Source organism: Paroedura picta, chromosome 6, assembly GCF_049243985.1.
Source record: "Paroedura picta isolate Pp20150507F chromosome 6, Ppicta_v3.0, whole genome shotgun sequence".
NCBI classification, from domain to species: Eukaryota; Metazoa; Chordata; class Lepidosauria; order Squamata; family Gekkonidae; genus Paroedura; species Paroedura picta.
In genome coordinates, this window is record NC_135374.1 from 20,200,254 (window position 1) to 20,226,963 (window position 26,710).

At 41.3% G+C, this 26,710-nt stretch overlaps 1 protein-coding gene across 6 annotated transcripts in view; it reads left to right on the plus strand.

Moving 5' to 3' along the window:
- ZC3H12C (zinc finger CCCH-type containing 12C) overlaps positions 1-26,710 on the plus strand; it is a 58,621-nt gene that overhangs the window by 1,697 nt on the left and 30,214 nt on the right. The window contains exon 2 of one of the 6 annotated variants that reach the window (XM_077341619.1): positions 19,365-19,452. The exons of 3 other annotated variants lie outside the window; for them this stretch is intronic. The gene's annotated coding sequence lies outside the window, so the exon portion shown is untranslated. Of the gene's footprint in view, positions 1-19,364; positions 19,453-21,560; positions 22,927-26,710 lie in introns of those variants that run through there. 2 more of the 6 variants (XM_077341621.1, XM_077341620.1) reach the window with 2 other exon arrangements.

Below are 26,710 nucleotides of genomic sequence, written 5' to 3' on the forward strand. Positions count from 1 at the left end.
ATTTCTACATATTTTTTCTATACATTTTTTTTTGTAAAAACAAAAAGATACCAGATCTCTGACATTTCTTGATTGGACAAATGGTGTGTCAAAATATTTCTAAAACTTTGGTGAGGATCTTTTCCTGTATTTGAGATGTATTGTAAGGACTCTGACTGGAGCTATAATATTGTCTCACAAAATATTGATTTTACCTGTAGTGCCTCTGGTCGTTTCCCTTCAAAAAGAATATGCTTCATGGTAAAAGGGATATTGTGTGTATCATCCATTGTTGTACTGTACCTAGTGAATCCTTTAAGTTCATGTTCTGTAAGTATTGCTCAAAAACCTTGGTTGATTGTCTGGTTACTCTTTTATAACTTTTTCTGTGCAGTAAAAACTTTCCTTTTACTACAATATTTTGCTCTTCATTCGGAGGTCAGAGGACCAACATAACATTTGTCCACATTTTACTATTGAGAAGAAACAGAGCCCAGGAAACTTCTAAAAATTAATTGGCAAAATGTTGTTTTACACTGGGATTTGAGATTCAACAGTTTCAGTAGTTTCATAGTTATAGTATTATTTCTATAATAATAGAGTTTTACAGTTCTTCTAGATACTTTGTGTTGAATCCAGAAAAAAGCCTTCCAGTTTTAATGTATATGTCTGTGAAGATCAAACTTCTTTAAACAGCTGGTCTTGTGGCTGGGTGATTCATTGCAAACATGAGCAGATGGCAGAAAATCTAAATAGGAGATCGATCTGGGCTTTTTTGTGCTATCTGAGCATACATGCCCCCTAGTAGACATGTATTACTTACTTAATTAGCTCCGTGGCACATCCCCCCCCCCAGGATTGCCTGAGCAGCTGTTGCCTGTTTACATTGGGGTAAATGCTTTTTAGGAAGTGTAATATTAGACTAGATAAGCTTATCATTCTTTCACATGCCCCATGAAGCAAACCCTATTCCCATTGACTCAGAACTGGGTTCATGGGCTTTCAGCCAATATGGTGAATGGTGGTTGCCCATGTTCATTCCTTGTTTTTTCTTCAATAAATATAACCCCTTTAAAAAAATCCAATTGCTATCTTGCTTCATGTTTATTCTTTTGTCCTGTATTTCCTTCTTTCTTGCATTTCTTGCAGTCTTCTCCTAGAGTCCCCATCTGCTTGGAAAGTGACTTTTAGGCCAGGAGCAGTACTTTTCCATGTGTTTCTGACATGACCAACTGAACAAACACCTGATCAACAGCATCTTTATGTACCAGTACTATGAATAGGGTTGCCAGTCTGATCTCCAGGTGATAGAGATCAGTTTACCTGGAGAAAATGGCCACTTTGGAAGGTGGCCTCTAAGGCAGTGAAGTCTCCCCCCTTCTCAAATCGTGCCCTTTTCAATCTCTACCCTCAACCCAGAGCTGGGAGCCCTCAGAATGACCTCTTCCTGAATCCTTGGAGAGCTGCTGCCAATCACTGGAGACCGAAATAGAGGTTGCTTCTGCATAAGGATTTTTCCTTGGATGGAAAGCAGAAAGCGCATGGATGAAAGGGGAACATCCATATATTGTACAGTATGACTTTATCAGAGTATTGAGCAAAGAGGCGAGTCCTCATGGTGATAGAGAGAAATATTCAAAGCAGGTATATCTAAATATATGGTTGGTATTTGGCATGAAAGAAAACCAACAATTTGATGCCCAGGGATCTCACTGTATCTGCATGATCAAATCCACAAATCTGCAGTTGTAAATTTAAAATTGATGGTATTTCTTTAAAAATTCCATGTTGTCATGTTTATACATGCAGCAAACATTTCCACTTTCTCCCCTGCACACCTTTCAGCTACAGCAAAAGCATATCAGCCATCTCATCTTTGTATCACTGCCTACATCTTCATGAAAATTCCGATGCAAAATGGAGAAGGGTCAGTAGGACTGCTGTGCAATCCTAAGAGGACTCTCCTGGGAGTAAGCTCCATTGAATAAACCTCCATTGGATTCTGAATAGAACTTCTTAGGGATGCAGTGGGAGTTTGGCTTTGTGCAATGAGAAAAAGAAGTATAGAAATTTAGTAAATAAATATACTGACAGCTCATAGGTTCTTACAGGTTTTTTAGAACTCAGTATGGAGGATCTCTTGAGAATGAGCTACTAGAGCCCAGTGCTGTGGTCTGTCTGCCTGATCTGGAGCTTTAGTGAGCACATGTAAGCTGTAGAAGGAAGGTGTTCCTGCTGGCATAGAAAAGTACTATATGTGCACAAGTAATATGTAAATAGATGACAGTGTTGCTGGCAGAGGGGAAAACCCAGTATCTTTGTGGTGATCTAAGTGGTTCAAACCCCTGAGTTAGCAAGGATGTGTAGCAATTGCCGTACAATTTGTTTTTAGGACTCCCTGTCTACTTCTTTGTGCCTCTCTGTCTGATTTTATGTTTGTATCTGCTGTTTGTTATTGCTTAATTTTTGTATTGTGTGGGCTTTTTGACAGCAGAAAAGCAGGATGTCATTTTAATGGAATAAACACGTGTGTGTGTGTGTGCTTTCAAAGTGCCATCAAGTTGAAGCTGAAATGGCACACCCCCTGCCCCAGGAAGGGGTTTTCATGGCAAGTGAGAAGCAGAGTCTTCCCTGATGGTCTCCCTTTCCAAGGCCCATTCCGCACAAGGACCAATGTTGCCAATTGGTTTCACAAAGCAATAATGCTATTTTAAATAGTGGAATCTCGGCGTTCCGCATACATTCATTTATAGTGGAATCCAGTAGCGTTTCATTCGTTCCCCACAGGTTTCCAGTCTCGCAGGAATCGCTAGAAAGGAAGCGATTTTTTCTGTGCTTGTTCCTGCCCCTGGTCGTCAATCAAACGAACAGCCAATGGGTGGTTGTTATCATGCTCCCAAAAAGCCCCTTTCCCTTTAAGCACAGTTTAAAAAAAAAAAACCTACGTTTCAATGAATATGCCTTGATTCTTCCTAACATAGAGACCCACCTAGCTGGTGTGTGAGCTGGTGAGTCATTGTTACCACGCTTCCCTGAGTGGGAATCCCCCCCCCCACGGGCGCGATTTTTGGCCAAAATGAAAGGGAACTGGCAAACGGGGCTGTGTTGTGCTTGGGGACTTAGGGGAGCTTTAAAGCACTTCTGTGGAAGGACTGTAGCTGGAGAAGCCTCGCTGGGTGAATGAAGCCTCGCTGGTTCGTTGCTTTCCCTGATTGCTCCGAGGGGGGGGGAATGGCGATCACTTCCTCAGAAGTTCGGAGGAGAGAGCCAGGGGAGGGACTTTTTTGCAACTGCTACATTGAGAATGCACAGGTCTTTTTCGCAAGTGTTGCAGGTTGTTGGCAGGAGTGTAGCGATTTTCTGAGGGTGAATCCACTTTTCTGGATTCCCCGGAAATCGCTACAACAAAGCGATTTTCCCGCTAGTGTTGCAGGAGTGTTGCAGATTGCTCACGTCATGCGGAACGTAGTTTTAGTGGCGAAAACAAAATGCAAGACTAGTGCTATATTAAAGTCGTGCGGAATGGACCCAAATATTGACCCTGCTTTGCTTCTGAGATCTGATGAGATGAGGCTATGTCAAATTGCCCCTGAATGTTTGTGAATGTGAATTTAATTGTTCTGGTAGCATTTACTTTCTGTTGAGAAGTTACGGTAAACTTCACAGTCAATGGAAAAATTAGTGCTAGAAAGCCTTCAAGCACAGCAAGTAAAGAGTAACGAATAAGTAGTAATCATTAGGAAAGGTTGTAGGAGACACTGCCACAAATAAATTTACTGTAAAACCTATTCATCTTTTATCTCAAAATTGAGTAGAAAAGGTAGATGAAGTTACTGTTCCATCAAATGTACATTATAATCTCTATAGTCACTAGACAACTTTATGGAAGATAGGTCTATTAGGTCTATCTGTTAGTTATGGTAGCTAACGGTGCCGTAGGTACACAGGTAGTATGATGTTGGAAGGAGGGAGACAAAAAGCAGAGGGAGGCTGATGCCTTCATCTTTTGTTTGGAGGCTTCTTAGAAACATCTGACTGGCCACCATGGGAAATAGGATACTGAATGATGCTGAGAACCTTTAAATAAATATTAGGAGTTGATAGGGGCAGACATTTCTGTTTATGTAGCAAAAACGTTGATTTTTTTTTGTTCTTGACTTATTCAGGAGCAAACTCTGCAAAGCCAAATTATGTTGGAAGACCCAAATGTAGAATTTTTTAGTCTGTTGTGAAACTTATAGTGCTCATGTTTGTCTACCTTGCCCTACAGAAGCACAGCACTCATGACAGTTGCCATTTGTAAACATAGGAAGAAATAGGAGGGGAAGGGAGGGGAGGGCAACATGCACACATGCTGGTTGTTGGACTATGAAAGTGAAAATCCAGGTTCTATTTCCTGCTCTTCTATGAAGTTTAACAGCTCTGGCTGTCTGCTAGTCTCTGGTTGTTCATCAGGCTTCCTCATAACCCTTCTCCCAGTGATAAAAATATGTTTGTTGGACAGGAACTGGACCTTTCCGATGGTCCCTATAGATTTGGCCCCAGTAGGCTTTGCAAGAGGAAGGAAAGAAGAAAAGAAATGATGAGAAGTTTCTAGGAAGGAAAGCTCTGTGGAGAAAGAGAAACCAAAGATATGAGCAGTGGGGGAAAGAACAGCATCTTGAAGGAGAGCTTTAGCTTCAGGAAATCTTCAACAGCATCAAGAATACCAATACCACAGAAATCCAGACAACCAACACCTGTGCATTATTTCAGATTTGTTTCAGCTCTGTTTTAGTTTTGTTTTCAGATTTCTATAGTCCAAACCCTTTATAGGCCGTTCACTGGAAGTCCCACCCTTTTGATTGTATTTGACTTAGACTGTGTAATCCATCTTGAGTTTCAGCAAGAAAGACCGACTGTAAATTACCCGAATAAATAAAATGGCTATGGGCGACTTTCATAATGCCTAGATAGAGGAAAGAAAAGAGTAGATGTCCAAAAACGAACAACATTTGTGACAGGGTATGAGCAACTGCTCACTTCTTCAGAGGTAAGAAAAGCGTATCATCTCTCCAACACAAGCTTTAATGATGTAGCATAAGTTTGAGGTTTTAAATATGTTCTTGGTGGTTTGATTTTCCAGTTCTTGTCAAAGAAATCGGTTTATATTATAAGAATAATTTGTGAAGGGTAAAATTATACTAGAATGTCTGGGGTTGATTTAAAATTTAAAAACAAAACCAAACTTGCCAGGGCTGGAAGGAGGACATTCACTCATCCCTATGTTCAAGTGTCAGTAGTGACAGTAAGATGTGTGGCTTTACCTTGGATTTTTAATGTAAAAGTTTTCTAGCATGTTTTCACAAGAAGCTCAAGATTACTATAGCAGCTGAGAACTAGTTGGGGAAATTGTGGTGTTGTACTTTGAAGAGCTTTTTGATCGTCCTTTGTGTGACAAATAAGCTGCCTGGGCAGCTGATACATATAATAGCTGCCTAATTGGTGTACTTGTGGTGAAAAGAGCATTCATCCTGTACTTCAGGCAAAACTCATTTTTTATTGGCTTGACTAAGAGCAGTTGCCGATTGGCTCCGCCCCTTCTAGAACTGTCTCCTGCTGTGGTTATTCTACCTGGTCTATGTAAAATGCAAGATCTGGTACCTCAGTTTGCTGCTTTTCCTCTTCCCGTCTTTTGCTTTTCTTTTGTGATTCTTCAATTGTGAGCCATTATTTTAAATTGCAGTATGCTTTGGCAGAATAAGTGTACTAAGTAAATGAATAACACATGGAGATTGATCTACCCATAGGAAATCACCTGTAGTGGTCCTGAGCATGAGAGTCATACCAAATTTATTGAAGAAGCATCACCTGTGCCATTTCCTAATCATTCCTCTGTGGCTACATGATTATTTTTTAATTTTTGAATTTGTGATAGAATCTTGATTTCAATATTAGGGGTACACTTATGGAAGAAAAAGTAGAATATTAATCTGTACAGATTACTACAAAATAATGCTTTAAAATTGGACTGTGAATCTGCTTCATTTTTGGACAGGGCAATAATAAGCCTGTGACAGATATAAAACTTGCTTTCTGTAAAGCATGGCTTAACAACTAGAAGTCATCCTCATTAACTTCATCCTCCTTCTCTTTTCCTCTGGAAAAATTACCAGAGGGAAATTTGCTTGTTGCTGAATTCTGCTTCAGAATCAGTGTATTTAATGCTCAGTCTGTCCACATATGTAGATACTTAAATCCAGAGACTAGGGCTTTAAATAGATCTTTCTACAAACTTGGGGAAAGCCTGAGGTTTGCCAAAAAATATGGGGGGAAAAACACAAAATCCTGGGAGTTTAAAAATTCTCAAATAGAAGCAGCACCTTTACCTTTTAAGAAAGGAGATCTCAGTGGCCATTGTGGGCAGGGGAGGGTGCTAGGCAATTATAACACTATTGTGAGCCTTTCAGACCTTGGTTTCAGTCAGTTAAAGCCAGGGGAGAGGCCTCTTCATAAGGCTGTTTTGCTTCCCAGTGCTCCCTTCTCTCCTGTTCTGAAGGGGGACTCACTTCCCAGTACCAGCTACAACTACTGGGCTACTTGCTTCCATGCAATTAGTGTGAGTCAACCAAGTGCAGCAGTGGCTACAACTTGATGGTACAAATCTTTGCTGGATCCAGGAGACCCAAGTTTAAATTAGCACTCTGCCTGGGAAGCTTGCAGGGTAACCTTGGACGAGTCACTTGGCTTTCAAGCCAATCTAATTCACAGTGTTGCTGTAAAATAGGAAAGAACAATATAAGGTGCTTTGGATCCCCATTGGGGAGAATGTGAGGTATAAAGGAAGTAAATAAATAATAGATTAAACTGAAAACCAGGCAGGCAGATTTTTAAAAGGCTTGTTGGCGAGGGGGAGAGAAGAAATCATGGAAAAGGGAAGAGGACATAGGGGCTGCCAGGAGAAAAGATAAAACTAATGTGGGAAGGGGATACAGAGGAAGATAGGCTCTTGCAGATTCCCCACTTGTTATTAATGTAACAGTTGCAGCAGGCCAGTGGTAGTATAAAGGCTTGTTTGACTGCCCCTCTGGAATCATTAATAAGGGTATATTTGTGCAATCTGTTGTTCAACATTCTAATTGTTATGAGGTCAACTGCTGAGGAAATAAGACTTGCATAGATTACAGAAACGTTGGCAGAAAAAGACGGGCCATCACAGAAGTCAAAAACATGGGTCAGTCAGTGGGTCATACTTAAGTTCTGTTGAAATTGCTCACCCCTTTTCTGTAAATTAATAAAAGTTGAAAGATGTAGTTGAGGATCCAAAGAGCTACATACAGTTTGACTCTAACGTGCCAACGCTTATGTTCACTTGAGGTTTACGTGTCTGTAAAGCAAGGGAGTTTTTCAGACTCTGACAAGGATTATTTTTAAAATATTGATAAGATCTATTTTCCACAAGCATTTCCACAAGCTGTTAAATTGTTCTGTCTCACGACCATTGAAAAGCACTCAGAAACATGTAGGTTTCTTCCTCTCTACAAAAGGAGTTTGGGTTTTTTTATAAGAAAAAGCTTTCGTTCAGATTAGCCCACCAACCATATGTGGAGAGTAATTTGCAGAAAGTAGCATGTCTGTGCCATCACTTAGCAAGTTTTATATATATATGTGTGTGTGTGTATAAATTGTTCTGCCATTTCCAGTTTCCAGGCAAGAATTTCAGATACATTACATTAGTTTATCATTGCCAGGCAGCTGATGTGTTAGCCTTTTTGAGACGCAAACTTGAGTTGGCAGAAAGAATGGGATAAAAGGCATGCATGCTAAAATGAATAGTGAATGCCCTAAGTACATTATATTTTATGGACAACGCGCTCTTATAGAGAAAGGATCAGTACTGTATATGTGTTGTTGATTTCCCCCACCTTTAAACAGCACTAGAACTTTATGTTAAGAGATAGATTTGGCACTTAAGGGCCAAAACCTGAAATCACTTGAATGTAAATGTTTTCCTTGTTACTCACAGTAAAAGAAAAAAAATAGCTGTGGGAGAACATAGAATAAGACAGGGGTAGTCAAACTGCAGCCCTCCAGATGTCCATGGACTACAATTCCCAGGAGCCCCTGCCAGCATTCGCTGGCAGGGGCTCCTGGGAATTGTAGTCCATGGACATCTGGAGGGCCGCAGTTTGACTACCCCTGGAATAAGATATGGACTTTGAAAATTCAAGAGTACCTTGACTGATTAACTCACGGTGATATAACAGAGATTGTTTTACTGAATATGAGAGTAGGCAGGCTTATTGAAACTAGCTTGTGGTCCATCCTTTCTCAATTTTCAGGTTTCTCTAGTCTTTTTCCTTACAGGTTTCCTTCCAATTGCCATTCAGGAGACAACAGAGGGGAAGTTGCGTGATTGCTTAGGAGCTGCAGCTTATTCTGAGTTAGTTTACCCTTTCATTATTGTATTCCTTCTTCCACATCCTTTTCTCCTTTACTGCTTTCATGTTTTCTTGTTTGCTTTCTCTCACCCGTAATGTCAGCGGTGACATCACAGCACTATGTGGAAAAGAGATTTGGTGGAATGATTCCCATTACTGGAATGCAGTAGTGAATGAATATAAGGTGTTAAAAAATCAGAAAAGGTTGAAGAGGAGATGATGGCACTGTTTGCCTGTCAAGAAATACTACAGGAGGAGAGTAACGCTCCAGTGGAAAATATCTGGGTGAAGATAAGGGAAGGAAAAACAAATAGTGTTGGTGTCTGCTACAGACCATCTGACCAGGGTGAAGATATGGATGCTGCCTTCCTTCAACAGCTTGGCTGTTGAATACCTGGGCATCAGGACCTTGTGATTATGGGTGACTTCAATTTCCCTGATGTTTGCTTGGAAACACATTCTAGTAAGTATCCAGAATCATCCAACTTTCTGACCTGCCTGGCTGACAATTTCATTTATCAAATGGTGGAAGAATCTACTAGAGCAGGGGTAGGCAAACTGTGGCCTTCCATTTGGTCATGGGAGGAGCTCATGGGAATTGTAGTCCATGGACATCTGGAGGGCCACAGTTTGCCTACCCCTGTACTAGAGGTTCGGTCATACTTGACTTAATACTGACTAACAGGCAATAGCTGATGGATGGGATGAAAGAGGTGGGGACACTGGAGGGGAGAGTTGATCATGTCTTTGCGGAATTCCTTTTGAGATGGGGGTCCAAGGAAGTTTTTAGTCAGACACGTATGATAGACTTTTGTTAGGCAGAATTTAATAAACTCAGAGACAGGATGAGAGTCATCCCATGGACAAGAACGCTAGAAGAGAAAATAAATTGCTAGCAAAGTGCAAGATAAAGATCCTAAAGAAAACATATATAATTTTACAGACTAGCTAATATTTTCTTAGTACCAAAATGTTCTCTGTCCCTGTCATCTTATTTCTGTTCCCCTCTTCCTTTAAATTGTCCTCAGATGTTCCATTTGTGAAGGAATTTAGAATTTAACATTTCTACTTCTACGCTATGGTTATTTCTTCAGTCATTTTGTGGTCTCTCACAGCCCAATCCTGTGCATGAAACTTGGAAATAAGCCCTAATTGTGGTTATATGCAGTTCTGAAAACCTGAAGGAGGCCTTTGGCAGAGGGGGCAGAACTTTCCACTCATCTCTGCCACGACAGTCTCAAAACTTTCCTCTATGCTGTTCTAAGAGTCTGCTGGTCCCCATGAACCCAAACTAGAAAAATTCAACCAGTTGGCTGGTACAAAAATGTAATCTTTTTGGTTATAGTTATTCCAGTATATTTTGGAATAATGAACAGAATTTTCATTGGCTTGGTATTAGAAGAAGTTGGAAAAGCCTGCTTCTTGAAGTGTGGATGATTGGATACGTGCCATTTAGTTTATTAGGCTTTACTCCCAAGTAGGTGTTCATAGGATTGTGTCCTTGTCTGACTGCTCACACTAGGCATTCTCACAGCACAGGTCTATGTATGAACATTTTATTTCCAGAAGAGGAGAAAGAAGAACCTACTTTATCACCTGCCTTGCAACTTTTCCCTTTCCCAGAAAAAGTTACAGTGTAAATGCGTGTATGGTGAACTAAACATATAAATAAGCTATAAAAATAAACAAAGCTGCTTTAAGAAAATCAGCATAAGTATTCTATGCCATTAAGATGTTTAGTTATCCAAATCTGGACTGAATTTGTCCAAGCTGATCACCCTAATTAGTAGGAAATTATCATATTTCATTTTGTGACTGGTAATAAAGGTTAGGGTATTTGAATGACTCAACTGAACTTGTTTAGAGGATCTATTATTTTTTGTCTTAGAAGCATGCTATTATGCATAGTAAATTTTAACAAAGAGGGGTTTTCTGTAATGTTTCATTTATAGTCATTTTCGGGATTAGAACTGCAGGGAGTATATATAAGGGGGGAATGTAAATCTCTGCTGCCTTTCATTCCTTTTAAACCTGGGTTGCATTTGAATGTTTCTAGATATCAGAAAGCTTTACAAATTCAGCTTAAGTCTGAATTTATGTCAAAGAAATGTTCTACTTGGAGTACAAATAGGTTTGAGTTAGGTGTGGGTCACTGGTTATATTTTATGTAGTCATTGAAGAGGATTTACTTGGAAGTGTTCATCAATGGCTGGCTGTTCTTATTGGGTGGACTGCTTCATTGGAACTCTGGGAGACGTCTCCTAACTATGAAATAAGGAGGGGTCAGGGGTTACCACCTGGGCTATATTTATATTCCATTTGTAGCTGCCCAGTGGATAGTGTGCATGAAGCTAGGTTTGGTAGACCTGACTTCAAATTTAACCCAATAGCCTTGAGAACTCATAGATTATAGTTCAAAAAAGTTCTCATTTTGCAGTTCTTATATGTGGCTCCTACAGCAACTGAAGCATTGACCTGCATCTCAACAGAAACTTTGTCAAATTAAAGGATCAAACTAAAACCTTTGGCTACAAACATTTTTCTCTCTCAGAATGTTCGGAAGGTGGCAAGTCTTGTTATAGGATCTTACTCAAGACATATATTTTTCAGATTCTATTTTGATGTTCTCCCAGTGATTAGCAAAGGCTAGAAATATGAAAAAAGTTTTCAGGATATTTTTTTACTAGTAATTTTAAATGTCCACAAAGTTATAATTTACACTACCTAGCTAGCCAAGACTAGCCTAATCTTGTCAGATCTTGGAAGCTAAGCAGAGTAGGCCCTGTCTAGTATTTGGGTGGGAGACCTCCAAGACATATCATGGCATGAAGGCAGGCAGTGGCAAACTGCCTCTGAATAGCTCTTGCCTTGAAGACCCTAGGGCAGGGGTAGTCAACCTGTGGTCCTCCAAATGTTCATGGACTATAATTCCAATGAAAACAATGGCAGGGGCTCATGGGAAATGTAATCCATGAACATCTGGAGGACCACAGGTTGACTACTCCGGTCCTAGGAGGTCTCCCACAAGTCAGGCGTGACTTGATGATCAGTTACCATGACTACACAACTATGACTCTTGCAAAGCTAAACTTCAGGGGAATGGGTGGGCTGGGGGGAGGAATAGAAAGTCTGTGTTAATTTCCTTCACCAAAGGATGACCACAGGGGTGTAGTTTTCTCCCCAGATTTAATTATTTTATGGCATGTGTGTGGTACAGCCAGGAGATGCTAGGATTGTCCGGCAGCCAGGCAAGAGACACTTGAAGGTGGTTTGCGTCATGAACACTCGTGTTCTTTGGAGGACTCCAAATCCTAGGATCGACCTTGCTTAGCTTCTGAGATCTGATGAGATCAGGCTTGCCTGAACTATCCAGTCAGGGCACACCTGTTGTTGAAAACTGAGGTCCTTGAAAATCCAGCTCCCAGTCCAGAACTCAAAAGGCAGTGTGTAGGAGGTATGAACAAGGAAGGGGAATGAATTATTTTACTGTGGATTTATTGAAATTGACAGTCCTTAGTTCTTTCTTTTCTGGAGTAATGGACTTTTGCTTGCCTTTGTTTGATTTGGCAGGGTCCTCCTGCTGAATTTCAATATGCATTTTATTGTAAAGGCTGTTGTGTGATTATTTTGCCTAGGCTAAGAGGTACTTGCCCAACTAGCTAGTAGCTCTTTTTAAGCTACCGTACATGAAAGTCACAGATATTGGATATCTGAGTAGCAGCCGGCAAATATTTCCAGTTGAAACCAAGACTTGGATTTCTGCAGGTATAAATGAACCATACATGTGATAAACATAAGGGTATTGTCTAGAAGCCACTCAACAGAAGCATTTTTTAAATATATAAATCAGATTAGTCCTGTTGAACTCAGTGAGGTTATTGACCCAGTCCTAAGACTGCCATAACAAAGGTACACTTAAGCTGGAATGTGCCAGCTGCTGTGCTGGCACAGTGTCACGCTGACATTGTAGGCTTGTTATCCTTGTTGTCCTGGTGTCGCAGGTCTGCTATTGTGGCCTCAGGGCAGAGATCTGTACAATTCTGCTTAATTGTTCCCCATTGTTTTGTAATCGTCATAGACGCCATGACTTTCAGTCAGAAGAGAGGAACCATCCTTCCTTGCTCTTGAGTTCCCTATAGTTTGGCAGCAGGTGAAGGGGTTTCTCTGCCTTCATGTTGGTCGTTTGGAGGAGCAGCATCTGAAAAGCAGTCACAAGGGAGAGAAGTTACCCTTTCTTATACCTTATACAAAGACAAGAGAAAGTGTCCTATATTCCTTCCTCCGGTTCTCTGCAGGTCTTTGAAATGGGCACATGGGAGAAGGATACCTGTGGAAGAAAGGATGATCATTGTCCGCAAGTTCATTGCTGGATTTGTTTCCTTTGGGATTAAATATGTGCATGTGAGGATGAGGGTGGTGTATAGACTTTGTGTATGCTTTCATGTAGCTGCTTTTTTAAGGATTGCAGCCTGTTTCTAAATAGTTTGCTGTCCAGCTTTATACACCTATGTGGTCATTTCAGTCATATCTGATGAAAACCTGTAAGTTCTTTTGGTTCTCCTAGAATGGATACTGTTATGCTTGTGTTGGTCTTTCGATTGGAAACTTTGATGTGATATATTTTAGACAAATGCAGTAGTAGTTTTGTGTGTGTGCTCAGCTCACATTCGGTGTCTCTCAGTAGTATCTATCATTCATGGTTTCATCTATGGCTTTTAGCCACAGTGGCTAAAAATCGAACATCTGTCATCATAGGCAAAGTACCTTTGCCATGGACAAGCAACAGTGAACAGCCATCATTGTCGTTATGTTTTATATAATAGATTGCTGGACATCTGACAAGCTGTACTTGAAGACCTAGTTTCAAGGCAGGCTATTATTTGAGTTGCCTGCTGGAGAAAACCCAACAATTACCTGTAAAAATGTTGATGTGCCATAAAAGTAAATGGTGGGAGAGACTAATTGATCAGGCACACTGGGAGAAAAGTAATTCCCAATGGCAATACCAGCACTTCAGGAGTTCAGATCGGACTCAGCTGATAGCTGTAGAGATCTGGGTCATAATGAACAGGCATAACCCATGGCACTCACTTTCTCCCAAGACAAAAGTCTCAGTGGCACCACCAGTGCCTTGGAGGCTTCGTCTTGGTTGCTTAGGCAAAGAACTAGTCCTGCATGCTAAGTATGATTATATACATGAGGTTGCCTACCACTTAGCTACTGTTATCCCAGATGACGGTTGGGCCAATCCAATAAATACATGTTTCCATGGTTTATCAATACTCCCTTTTAACATTAGTGAAGCACAATTTGGAGAAATTAGGTATAATAGACTAGTGAGACTATACTATTATACTATGCCCTAAGTGGGGCTACCCTTGAAGACAATTTGAGAGCTTCATTTAATTCAAAGTACTATTAACTACTATTAACTTAAAATAACTTGCATTTTTGCATCTGCTATAGTTACCTGTTCGCTTCTGGGTTCAATTCAAGTGGTGTTATTTCCTATAAAGTCCTTCATGGCCTGGGACCCACTTGCTTGCAAGACTGCCTATCCTGATATATCCCCCTACACCATCTTAATAATATAATAACAAAGTTTTATTTCTAGCCTGCCTTTCAAGTTGCTCACAGCAGTAAAATCAGCATACAAAATTAAAAATTAAAAACATTTATAGTTGTTACAAAAGCACCCTGACTAAAATTCCCAGACAGGGGAGTCCTTTAGCAAGGAGACAATTTTCTGACTCTCTTCTTCCTCCCAGTGTTGAGGCCAGCCAACTTGGTGAGTGTTATTGTAGGCCTCGACCATAAGCCTGGTGGAACAGCTCCATCTTACAGGCCCTGTGGAACCGATTTCTCCCAGGATCTTGTTCCACCAGGCTGGGGCCAGCACCAAAAAAGCAATGGCCCTGGCTGAGGCCGGTTTCACCTCCATTGGGCTGAGGACCCAGAGCAGATGTTGATCCAAGAATAAGTCTCTCGGGGGATTATAAGACAAGAGGCAGTCCTGCAGGTACACCACTCCCAGCCCTGTTTAAGGCCGAGTGAAGTTTGTAAGATCAATGAGCACCTGCTCTAAAACTTCATTGCTTTTTAAGACCAGACCAGGCATGGCATGCTGCCCCCCCCCCTGCAGCGACACTTTTAGTCCCATTGGGGAGGAGAAGACATTAGAAAATGGTCAGTAAATTGACATGTAATATCTGCTTTCCAGTTGCTGGGATGCAGCATTCCCTTGGTGGTTGCTTTCCTGTGGTTGTTCCCTCCCCTCCAGAACCCCAAAAATGAAGTTTCCTGACAGAATAAATGGACACCAATGACTGCAGCTTCTGTTGAGGCCTGTAGACATTATGTCCAGAGATAACTGGCAGTCTTCAAGCAAAGGTTGGATACACACTTTTCTTGGATGCTTTAGGATGCTTTGGGCTGATCCTGCATTGAGCAGGGAGTTGGACTAGATGGCCTGCATGGCCCCTTCCAACTCTATTGTTCGGTGATTCTATGATTCTATGATTCTAACTCAGCCTTGAACTCTGATGCCAAGTCTCATTCTGTCGCTGAGACTTAGACTGGAGAATCCCCGGCCCCTCAGGGCCGAGTGATGCAGAGGAGTGGGGATCAGCGAAGCAGACTGCTTTTCAGTGACCTGTAATAACCTCTTCAATTTCGAGTATTGTGTTTTAAATATGGGAGTGGGTGATGGTGGCTAGACTGCTCAGTTTGCTGAATTGGAAGGCTTTGGTGCAGAACTGGAGCTTTCTTTGTTCATCTGCCTTGTGTATTTTCTGGCAATGCCAGTAGACCCTGTTACTAATGTGACAAGAACTCTGCATTGTTCCCACTAAAGGTTCTTTGTCATTCTTGTTGCTTCTAGTAGGCAATCTAGCGCACTGGTTGCAAAGCTAAAATTAATGTGCCTTTCTGACACTATAAATGAATAAAACGGCCTTGACATCTGGAAAATAATCCTGGGCAATATCGCGGTCTTTCTAGGAATTTTCTTTTAACAAATGATTCAGACTTGTCTTGGCACTAGCATGTGCGAAAAGGATCTAGGAGTCTTAGTAGACCATACATTGAACATGAGTCAGCAGTGTGACTCAATGGCTAAGAAGGCAAATGGAATTTTGGGCTGTATCAAACGGAGTATCGTGTCCAGATCATGGGAGGTGATGGTACTGCTTTACTCTGCTCTGGTTCGACCTCACTTGGAGTACTGTGTTCAGTTGAAGAGGGATGTAGACAAACTGGAGTTTGTCCAGAGGAGGGCAACAAAGATGGTGAGGGGTTTGGAGACCAAGACGTATGAGGAAAGGTTGGGAGAGCTTGGTCTTTTTAGCCTGGAGGGGATCCATCTTCAAGTATTCTGATAACCATCTTCAAGTATTTAAAAGGCTGCCATATAGAGGATGGTGCAGAGTTGTTCTCTCTTGCCCCAGAGGGACAGGCCTGCATTGAGCAGGGGGTTGGACTAGATGGCCTGTATGGCCCCTTCCAACTCTATGATTCTATGATTCTATATGATTCTATGAATGGGATGAAATTAATTCAAAAGAAATTCTGTTGAAACATCCAGAAGAAATTCCTGACAGAGCGGTCTCTCAGTGGAACAGGCTTCCTTGGGAGGTGGTGGGTTCTCCATCTTTGGAAATTTTTAAACAGAGGATGGATAGCCATCTGACGGAGAGGCTTATTCTGTGAAGGCTCAAGAGGGTGGCAGGTTACAGTGGATGAGCGATAGGGTTGTGAGTGTCCTGCATAGTGCAGGGGGTTGGACTAGATGGCCCAGGAGGTCCCTTCCAACTCATTATTCCATAATTCTATTATGCTGTAAAGATGCATCTCAATTATAAAAGTGGCATTATGTGGTTGTAACTTGGATGTGCTTGAGTGTGAATACATTGCTCAGGGAGGGGGGCATATATGAGGGTGGTTGTCACCTTGAAAGGGTGTGGTTGTCAGGCCGCTCCTTAAGAAACCATCATTAGATTTGTCATCCCATATAGTTATAGCTTAGTATCCCATCTGCCATTTGGGGGCAAGAATGATGCTCAAGAGGGTGGCATCTGGACAATTCCAGATACTGTTGGATGAAGCTGGATGTGTTTTAGCCTGGCTTGCTTCTGGGGTTCAGGACAGAGTTTGCCTTGGTTGCCTGGTAGATGAGTTTTATTGAAAGAAAGCTAGAGAAGGTATGATAACCAGAATTAGACAGCTCATCAGAAGCTGGAGTTTTGCTCTTTCCTGAAAAGAACGTTATTGAAGGTGGTGTTGGTGCTTAGACGCCATTGTTCTTTTCTATGGAAACTGACCTGTGGGAGTCCACAAGGTTCTACCATGTCTTTTTTTACTTAAAATCCACTGTAAGAAGGTATTCAGAGTCATAGTGTGTGGCCAAAAAGTTTAGAGGAGTATAACTCTTCTTCATCTTTCATCTTTCCTCTCCTCTGGCTAAGGATGAAGCAAGTGAGTATCTCTGCTCTGTAATGGACCAAATGAAAGAGAATCTTTGTAGTGAGCTGGCTGGAGAAAAAAAAAGATATTAGCACCTGTGCCAGTTCAAAGGTAAAATCCAAAACACAGAACATGTTTCACATATTAGGAGCAGGCAAATAATACATAACAGTGTATGAGCATTTGAGTTCAGAATTCTTCCTCAAACTGGATGTAACAACAACAAAAAAGTTTGTAAATATTTAAAGTGAGAAAGGAAATGCCTCTGGATGTGACACCTGCATTATGTGTTAGGTGCAATGCTAGTTTCTAGTAACACCTAGATCTTAGGGGTAAGGGGAAATAAATCTATTAAATGCCACAGGTATTTATAAAGTCTAGCTAATGTCTCTAATTTTTCATTAAACTTGGGAGAGTGAAAAATCTGTTTTTGAAAGAACACAGAAAAACTTGGCAGGAAAACTCAGGCTTGTTATAAACATTTACATGAGAGTATTTGTAGAGCCTCTTGTGGCGCAGTGTGGTAAGGCAGCAGACATGCAGTCTGAAAGCTCTGCCCATGAGGCTGGGAGTTCAATCCCAGCAGCCGGCTCAAGGTTGACTCAGCCTTCCATAAAATGAGTACCCAGCTTGCTGGGGGATAAACGGTAATGACTGGGGAAGGCACTGGCAAACCACCCCGTATTGAGTCTGCCATGAAAACGCTAGAGGGCGTCACCCCAAGGGTCAGACATGACCTGGTGCTTGCACAGGGGATACCTTTGCCTTTATTTGTAGACAAAGGTCTAGTTCTAGATGCCCAGGTGTGAGTTGACATGACTTTTACCATCTTTGCTTGGGACATCATTGTCCTCTGCTGGAAGACAGAAACTGCCAAAGCCAAACTATTACAATAGATTCCCCCAAAGAAGAATATCTGGAAGCTAGAATTGGTGTGATTTGTTGCTGGCAGCTTGATATCAGATAATCAGACCAGTATTACACGTATATGAAAACAATTCTATTGGTCATGAACAAATTTCCAGGCAAGAATTAAAGCTTTGATTCTAGATTACAAAACCCTAAATATTCTGGGTCTTGACAGCATCAGGAAGCAACTGTTCCTGTAGGAACCTTCAAGATAAGAGACATTCAGAAGTCTGCTATTTCCTGCCAATGCATCATTGTCCCTGGTATTTCTTTGAGGTCTCCCATCCAAATGCTAGCCTGGGCTGACCCTGCTTAGTTTCTGAGATCTGATGAGATTGGTCTAACCCAGTGGTCCGCAATCTTTTTCAGGTTGCAGATCGGTGGGGGGGGGAGGGCGATCCGTGTGCCGTGCATGCACAGCAGCCCATGCGCAAATGTGCGGCAATTTCGCCATTCATGTGCAAAATTGCCACACCTGCACATTTGCGCTCCTGGTAGGGCCACAAATGCGCATGTGCGGACCTGCCATGCATGTGTGGACCTGCCGCGCATGCTCGTTTGCCATGCTCACCTCTCCCTCCCCTCCCGCAGAAAGAAGCTTGCCGGGCCACAAGCTAATTGGCCGCTACTGGACTCTGATTTTATTGTGCTACAGCAAAGTATTACTACTTAAAACCCACTAAAATCATAGAATCACAGAGCTGGAAGGGATCTCCAGGGTCTTCTAGTTCAACCCCCTGCACAATGTAGGAGACTCACAACTACCTGCCTACCCACAGTGACCCCAATTCCATGGCCAGATGATACCCCCCCCCAATTCACCCCATCTATCAATCCTCCAAGGACTTATTATATGCCCCCCTCATTTTTCATGTTTCTTGGGAAAAGGAGGCAGCTTTTACATGATTTTAAATCTTAAATCTAAATATATGTGTTTCATTTATTTGCATATATAATTTTATATTTTAGGATTGATGTGATCCACCCTGAGCTTCCAGAGAAAGGGTACAAATGGAAACATAAATGAATTAGTAACCATGATTAGAAATGCCTTCCATCCATGAATTCACCCCAGTATTTCAGTTCTATGAGTGTGCTGTATGTCTGCAAACTTAGAGCTGACAGGAAGGAGGGAGCTGAAAGTTGAGTAATCGAGCTCCAAGCACAAGTTACTTTGGTGCTTCCCTACTGGTGGTTGTGGCTAAAGTAAGACAATGGTTTACCGTCTCACACCCTGCTCAGCTGTCACACCCAAAGAGGGAGAGAGCGCCAAATGGCTAGACAGGAGACTCTTCTTCTTGAAACAGGAAAAGGATGAATGAGGGAAGGGGTGGGGCTTTCCCAGGAGGAGGTTATAAATTCTCTGGACAAAGAGAATAAACTCTCTTGCATCCTGCTCTTGACTTGGGAGCACAGTCCTCATTAGTGCAAATAGTTATTTGCCTCTTGTAGAGGCCGCAAAAGACTGCCAAGGAAGGGAGAACGCGCTCATAATGAGAGAAGAGGACAGAGTGCATGATCCTGATCCTAAGCTGTATTTCTTAATGTCTTAGTAAACTACTTGCTTTCATAACCCAAATTTAGTTTTCATGACAGTAAAGTTTCACTCTGGATCTCAGAGCTGTGTGTTTTGGAACTTGGAGCATTGGAAGTGAACTTCCCAAGATCAGAATCTCTGAACCGGGTGAGCTGAAATTCCGGTGTGACTTATAATGAATTTTCCCTGCACAGTTCCCATGCAGCTGTAGTTGTCCTGCTCCCCCACAAATGTATTCTTCAGGAAGGGAAGGAACTCTTATGGAAGAGGTCTAATGGCCATTGGCTCTGGAATGCATAGGATTCAGAAAAGCCAAGATGGGTTGGGTTGGCAATAGGGCAAGCTATGTGTCATTAATGACTAGAAATTCTCAAACCTACCAATTCTACTGAGATGCATAGGAATTGTGGTTTATGAAGCCTCCGGGCCTAACTGACTGAAGTCGGAGGCATCATAAACTACAATTTCTATACATCCCAGTAGTCAATGACATTCTTGGCATGCAGAGAATTTCCAGTCATTAAGGACACATGGCTTGTGCTATTGCCAGCCCACCCCACCCCACCTCAGTTCCCTGCATAAGGAGCCTTCTTTGGGGAAAGAACTATCAAGATTCCTAGGGATGAACTGAGCTAGGGGGTAGGGGATCATGGGAATTGTAGTCCATGGACATCTGGAGGGCCGCAGTTTGACCATCCGTGACTTAGATTTTCAAAGCTTTCAGTTTTTAGAACAGCCCCACTCTTTTTCCAGCTGTTCTTTGAGAAAGCTTGGAAAAACTAATTACAAGATGAGCTGACGGGAAACTTGTCTATCACTAGAGTAATCCCACTGGCATTCTTGAGTCTTTGTGAGTCAAGCATTTTGCGTTGCATCACTTAAGCCCCTGATTATTTTCATCAGATTTTGCAGCCTAGAAAAAAATCCACTGATTCTGATGATCAGATTTTGCTTGATTTCTCTTTCTGGTAACTTAAACTAGATGTGCCAAAAGTTTTTCTTTTTACTAAGATCTATAGAATTTTAGAAGCAAATGTTCTGCAGCATCTGAAAGATGAACCATGTTTGGTGCAGTGGTTAGGAGTGTAGGCTTCTGATCTGGCATGCCGGGTTCAATTCTGCACTCCCCCACGTGCAGCCAGCTGGGTGACCTTGCGCTCGCCAGGGTGCTGATAAAGCTGTTCTGACCGAGCAGTAATATCAGGGCTCTCTCAGCCTCACCCACCTCACAGGGTGTCTGTTGGGGGAGAGGAAAGGGAAGGTGACTGTAAGCCACTTTGAGACTCCTTTGGGTAGAGAAAAGCAGCATATAAGAACCAACTCTTCTTCTTTCTTCTTTCTTCTTCTTTTTCATGGCATTAAGTTTTTTGGGTTTTTGTGGGGGGGTTGTGCAGGGCGGTTTGGGCCCACTTTGTCAGATACAAACAGCAGAGAGTAAAAACCATATATGTGCCTAGGACAAAGTGCTATTTGTAAATCTGCATCAGGGGTGCTTTCTGCAGCTCTATGTTCAATGCACAGAGAGGCATGATTAGACAAATCTCCTGAACTAGGGTGTAATTGAAAATTTACTACTTTGAGCTCCCCAGTTCATTTTTATTAAAGTTATGCTTGTCCTTCGACCCTCCATACCAAAATAAATAGCTCTGCATCTACCGGACTACATCTGACTAACAAAAGCGATACTAGGTAAATTGCAGGCTGGTGGTTGTGACTGGGCAAACCAGACGGGTCTTCCTTATTTCACCTACAACTGTTTTAATACGCTTAACGTTATCCAATACCAGTAACTGAGGTAGTCTAAATACCACAGCAGGGACTGATTAGCTTTTTCAGATCACTGCCTTTATTTGCTGTGTGCAAAGACGCTTAATCTAGTATTGGAGATCAGGCTTCCTGCTGTGTTCTTGGGTCGTTTTCTCTTTTTCTTTGTGCTCACAGTGCCAGAAGTAAGAGAGGGGACCCCTCCTGCTTCTGATTAAAAACCTCAGAATAGTCATGATAGTCTGAACACATGGGTGGGTTTTTTTATGAATAATTTTTCAGACTTTTAAAAACACACGGTTTATTTCCATCTTTGTCAATTTGCCTGCTGCCACAAGTGAAGCAATGTATATATACACAGTTATTTAACTTTTGTAAAAATGGATAACTAGAAAATACATGTCCTAGTATGGTACGTTAAATTGCATGAGCAGTTTTTGGTTTATTTTGAATAGCTTTAAAATCCAAAATTTGGCTGGTTATACCAACCTATAACTTACATTAAACATTCATTTTCTTTGCTCCATTGTGATCTTATTCAGTATTTCCCAGTAGATCTTCTGTCCCTATGAAGAAGCAATGGCTATTTCTATTCGCTTTTTGTTTTTTAGTATTTTGGATCTGTCTGTAGAACATTGCTAAAAGGTTTTAAGTATCGTTCTGTATTCATTCCAATGCAACAAGGCTCTTGTGAAAAGCCAATGGATCAGTCATTGGTGTAAAAAGTGCAAGATTGTATTAACTGTACAGGTTGATTTTATTCCTCTAGTTGCTTCTTTTACATTGCATGTAAAACATTAAATAAGCGTGAATACAGGTAGATTTTGAGATTAGTAATATTATCGACAAAAACATGAGTCTCTCGCAAATGTATTACATGTGATAAAATGGAATAAGTATTACTGCAACTTTTTACCCTCTGAACATTTCTTGATTCCTCCCCCCCCCCAATGCTGTTATAAACCTCCCAACAACGAGATTGCTAAAGTGATATCCCCCCACAGTTGTCATCTGTCACTTCCCAGTTCCATTGATACTCAAATGCACTTACTCTGACACACAATGCAGTGCATGAACGGAGGTTTTGTAGCCCTTTGAAAACACCAACAAACGCTTCGCGAAATCAAACACTTTTGGAAGTAATTCCCTGTCCTGCTTTTTAATTCCCTCAATTCGATTTCACTTTTTGAAGCTGCAGAAGAAACACAGGTACAATCAGGCTAATATTTGTATATTGTTGCTGCTCCCTCCCCGCCTCCCCCTTGCCCCCCAATAAAAGTGAAATGTTCTTTGCCACAGAATAAGCCGCGGGCCGGTTTTTTGTTTTGCTTTTTTGTTTAGTCCTTTCTAGTAGAACCTTGCAACTTTTACTACTTAAAAATAATTCCCTTTCTTTGTTTCGTGAATTAGAAACAATGAGGAAAAGCCGAAGTCTGCCCAGGCCAGGTGTTTCTTGTTGGCAGCCTGCTCCCTAATGACTCTGGCTCTCATACAGCAGCTGCCTGCTAGTCTCTTTTGTATGGCCTATTGTTGCTGCACACCCCTCGTTAATACACATGCTGCCCGGGGCAGACCCTGAGAATGACATCAACTTGCTTCTCTTAGAAACCTACAAACCTGACGCAGGGTGGGGAGGTTGCCTTGCATCTGCCTGGCCAACTAATTGTGAGCCTTTTTCTGGCCTGTGATTGGTCGCCGTTCTGCTCAGTAATAGGTTAAGCAAAGACGTTGCCATTCCATCTGGTCAACCTCTCATTGTTCCGCTTGCCTGCCTGGAAGTTTGCAGCTGAAGTCGTGTTAAGGAGTTGCTTCTGGAATTGCTACAAGAAGCCAGTATCAGTGTGCTTTCCTGTTAACGTAAGTATTTAGATTTGCCTTTGCCAAGGCTGAGCGATTTTGTTTCTCTGAGCCATCAGGATGTTCGTCTGCACTCCGCATTTGAAAAACAGAAAATGTGCCGAGATTTTTTTTAAAAGCCGGAACTTCCCAAATCCTTTGAAAATGCATCCTTTACATCTGATCTATCAGTGAACTAACATAAGAAAATCAGAAATGATGGATTGCAAGAAACGTAGCGATGGCTAACGGTCAACTGGATTGTGATAGTCTTTGACAAGTTAAGATTCAATTGGCAACTGGCCTTTGAAATTCTACCCTGCTTTAACAACATGAACTGATGGTACAAAGCTAGGAAGAACTTTAGACATATATAAGGGCAGCTCTTGTGATCTAACTCAGCTCCAGTTGTCTTTGTAGCATATGACCTAGTCAAAGGATGCAGCTTCGTTAAAATCAAAGTCAATTTCAGCATGAACAGCAGTGGTATTTTTTATGACTTCAACCCTGCACCTTGTATGTATATGATTTAGTGTTGTATTCTTCTGGAGTTCATAATTTCTTTTTTTTTAAGTCTGTTTTGTATTTTGGGTTCAGCTGTATGGCGGAAGAACATTTTATTCTTTGAATTATAATGCTCCATAAAAGAAAAGAACTTCCTATAGGAGTAGAAGGGCATGTGAAAGGGTTAAAAAGAGGTTTGCATTTCTACCACATGCCCTATTGTGTGAACATATGCATAAGTCTATTGAAAGTTTTCAGAAGATGGGCAGGCCACCAGTTGCTGGTCTCCTGCAGTTCCAGTAGACATCTGTTGCCCCAGAGCATTAACCAATCTGTTCAACGGGACATCCTGCCTTTGTTAGAGTGAGGGCTGTTGTCTGCATCCCTCTCGTGAAATACAATGGCTATTAAATACATAAAAACTCTTGCAGTAGATATTTATCACATATTATTTTGATCTGTGCAGTTAAGATAGACAACATACCACATATGTTGACAACATAGGCAACATACTACGTAGACAACATGCCACATATTCTCTTTAAATCATGCATATTTAAAGCGAGCATGATCTTTTTGACTTCTGCAAAACATTTCCATTTAATGAGATTTTGCTGTTTTTGCTAACATTGTTGCTTCATTGGAAAGGAGGCTTGCCACTGTGTCTGGAATGCTGAATGCTGAAATACAGGACAGTATTTACAGATAATTCTAAGGACTCTGCCTGCTCTTGTTTAAAAGTTGGTTTTTAAAATGTGGTGTGTGTGTGTGTATCTCAAGAGGCAGGCATTGAGATAAAACCTATGGCAAGCAATTCAACCTAAAAGTTGTGTTTCTAGGGTATACCAGTGTTAATTCATTCAAGTGTAAGTATTCTCATGGTCTCTTAATAAGGCCTCTTTCTGTACTTGACTCTGGATAATTGCTTTGCATATTCCTTCCCATGTCCCTTTACTTTTATTTATCCCTTAAGTTTTCCATGGATGTAACGCATGTACTCCAGAGTGCATCATTTGGAGATGTTGTTTCTATAGATTATTGTTTTAGAGTGGTGCACAATGTCATGGATGCCACATTTGTGTGAAAAGATACATGTATAAGTGTAGACTACTTATATGCTAATAGGAATGATATTTTGAAAATACAAGCCATGTATTTTCAACCCATCAGGTCTTTTTTTTTAATTTGCAGTGGGTGTTAAATAAAACAACGGCCTTGAAGTGCTGTGCTTGTACCCATAACGTTGTCTGCTCATTTTGAGAACCTCTTTTACCTCTTCTCTTTAATGTTCAGTCAAGATCAGGCTCTGATTTTAAGAATGCTTTAAAGTATATTCCACTGTAATCTGTGAAGTTTATTCCCAATCGAGAAGGAGACCAAAAAGTAAGCATTTCATGAAACACAGTTTCTTTGTTTCTTTTGTAAGGCAGTGTGAAATTGTGCTGTGTCAAATGTTTCCGTTGCTTGTCATTTAAACATTAATTAAAAGAACTTTTTTGTAATGTCTTTCTGAAACTGCGGCTTACAATCCATCCTTTGGTAAGTCCTGTGTACTTTCCCACTAAATAACCAGTGACTCCCTCGGTCGCCTCTAGTAAGATCTCTATACATTAAGCCTCTCTAGTGATAATAACTTTTGACACCATCAGCTTCCTTTCCTGTTCTGCCTCTGTTGCCAAACAAAAAAACACCAATTCCCTGGTAATAAATATGCTAGTTCATCCAACTATACCAGTTGTCCTTGCTTCCAGGTAGGGTAATCTTCACTGCCAAGGCAGCATTTCACAGTGCATGGCTTCGGTGAGTGACCCATTATCTCTCTGTTATTACTATTGCAATCCGTGAGCTGCCCTAAACTTTTCCAGCCCAGTTTAAAAGTGTTGCCCATTAAATATACTTCCTCTAGTCAGAGCAGATTGCAGGGTTTACGGAACAATGATGTCGGAGCTTCCAGATTGGTTTGGCAGCTCCATTGTTCTTTGAGGGTATACCAGACGCACTTAAGTCCTCGTCTTTTTTCATAGGCTTTGTTCCTACCAAATTATTCTTGCGCTGCACTAGCATTCATGATGGCTTGTTAAAGGGGCGCATCCTAGCAACGAAAAGCTGGTTGCTAAGCAACATAGCTTTCCATAGGTTTTTCTTGTTTGAGATACTTTTTTTTTTTGGGGTGTTACTTTTAAGAAGGCAGCCAAAGAGTGGGTTTTGAACTGTATTCTTTTATTAGGATACTGTTGTGATCTGTTAGTGGCAATGGGGGTATGAGTGAATTGCCATAGTTAGTAAATCACCGTGTTGTCCAGCTTTACTTCCTGAATTTGCCTCCTTTGGGCTGTAGCATTGTTTGCGTGAACTTGGAGGCAAGTCATTTTTATCAAGTCAAACCACTGGTTTTTATTCTCTCACCACTGACACTGACTTAAGAGGTACTTTTGCAGCTGTACATCCCTTAAACACTACTGGGGATTGAAAGGAATAACTGGAGTCGATGGCTTTTGTACCACTAAACTTGATTAACAAGCAAGTAGCTGTTGGGGATTTCAGATTCCAAATGTAGGGTGAAAAAAATTGGTTAATGTAACATGTACTGTACCAGGTAATAAAATGTAACTTCTAGAACTAATATTTAAAACCTTGGCAAAAATGCTAATAGAGGGAGCCATTAGAAGACTGCAAAAAATTAGGGAACAGATTAAATAAGAAGATGGGAAATCATTAAATAATGATTGAATAAATAAATAATCCTTGTTGGCCTAAAACATGTTCTGTAAAACATTTTTTTTCTTGCATGCCCAGGGAATGCCAATCACCACTTTGGGGTCAGGAGGTGAATTTCCTGCAGGCCAGAGTGGCCAGGGATTCTGTGGGGGGGGGGGTTGGGGGACATTATCTGGGCATGGAATTGGAGTCATTGTGGGTGGGCAGGTGGTTGTGAGTTTCTAGCATTCTGCAGGGGGTTGGATTGGACTAGATGATCCTATAGGACCCTTCCAACTCTATGATACACTTCTCCCTTCTGTTCCAAGTACTTTACTTTGCCGTGATTGTGTGATATTTTGCAGCAGATCTTTTTAGTAAAATTTCCATTAATCACCCTGAGTCACTACTGGATAGAATAAGCTAGACACTAATGTATTTACCCAAAAGGAAGACTGGAATTCTTTTTCAGGTAGAAAAAAAGGGGGGGCGGGTCATGTTATCACATACACGTATTGCAGGTAGATGCAGTATAAAGTTTTCCATAATACACTTAGAACCCTTTATTAATTGGCAATGATCTAAACCTGTGTTTTGAGTGGGA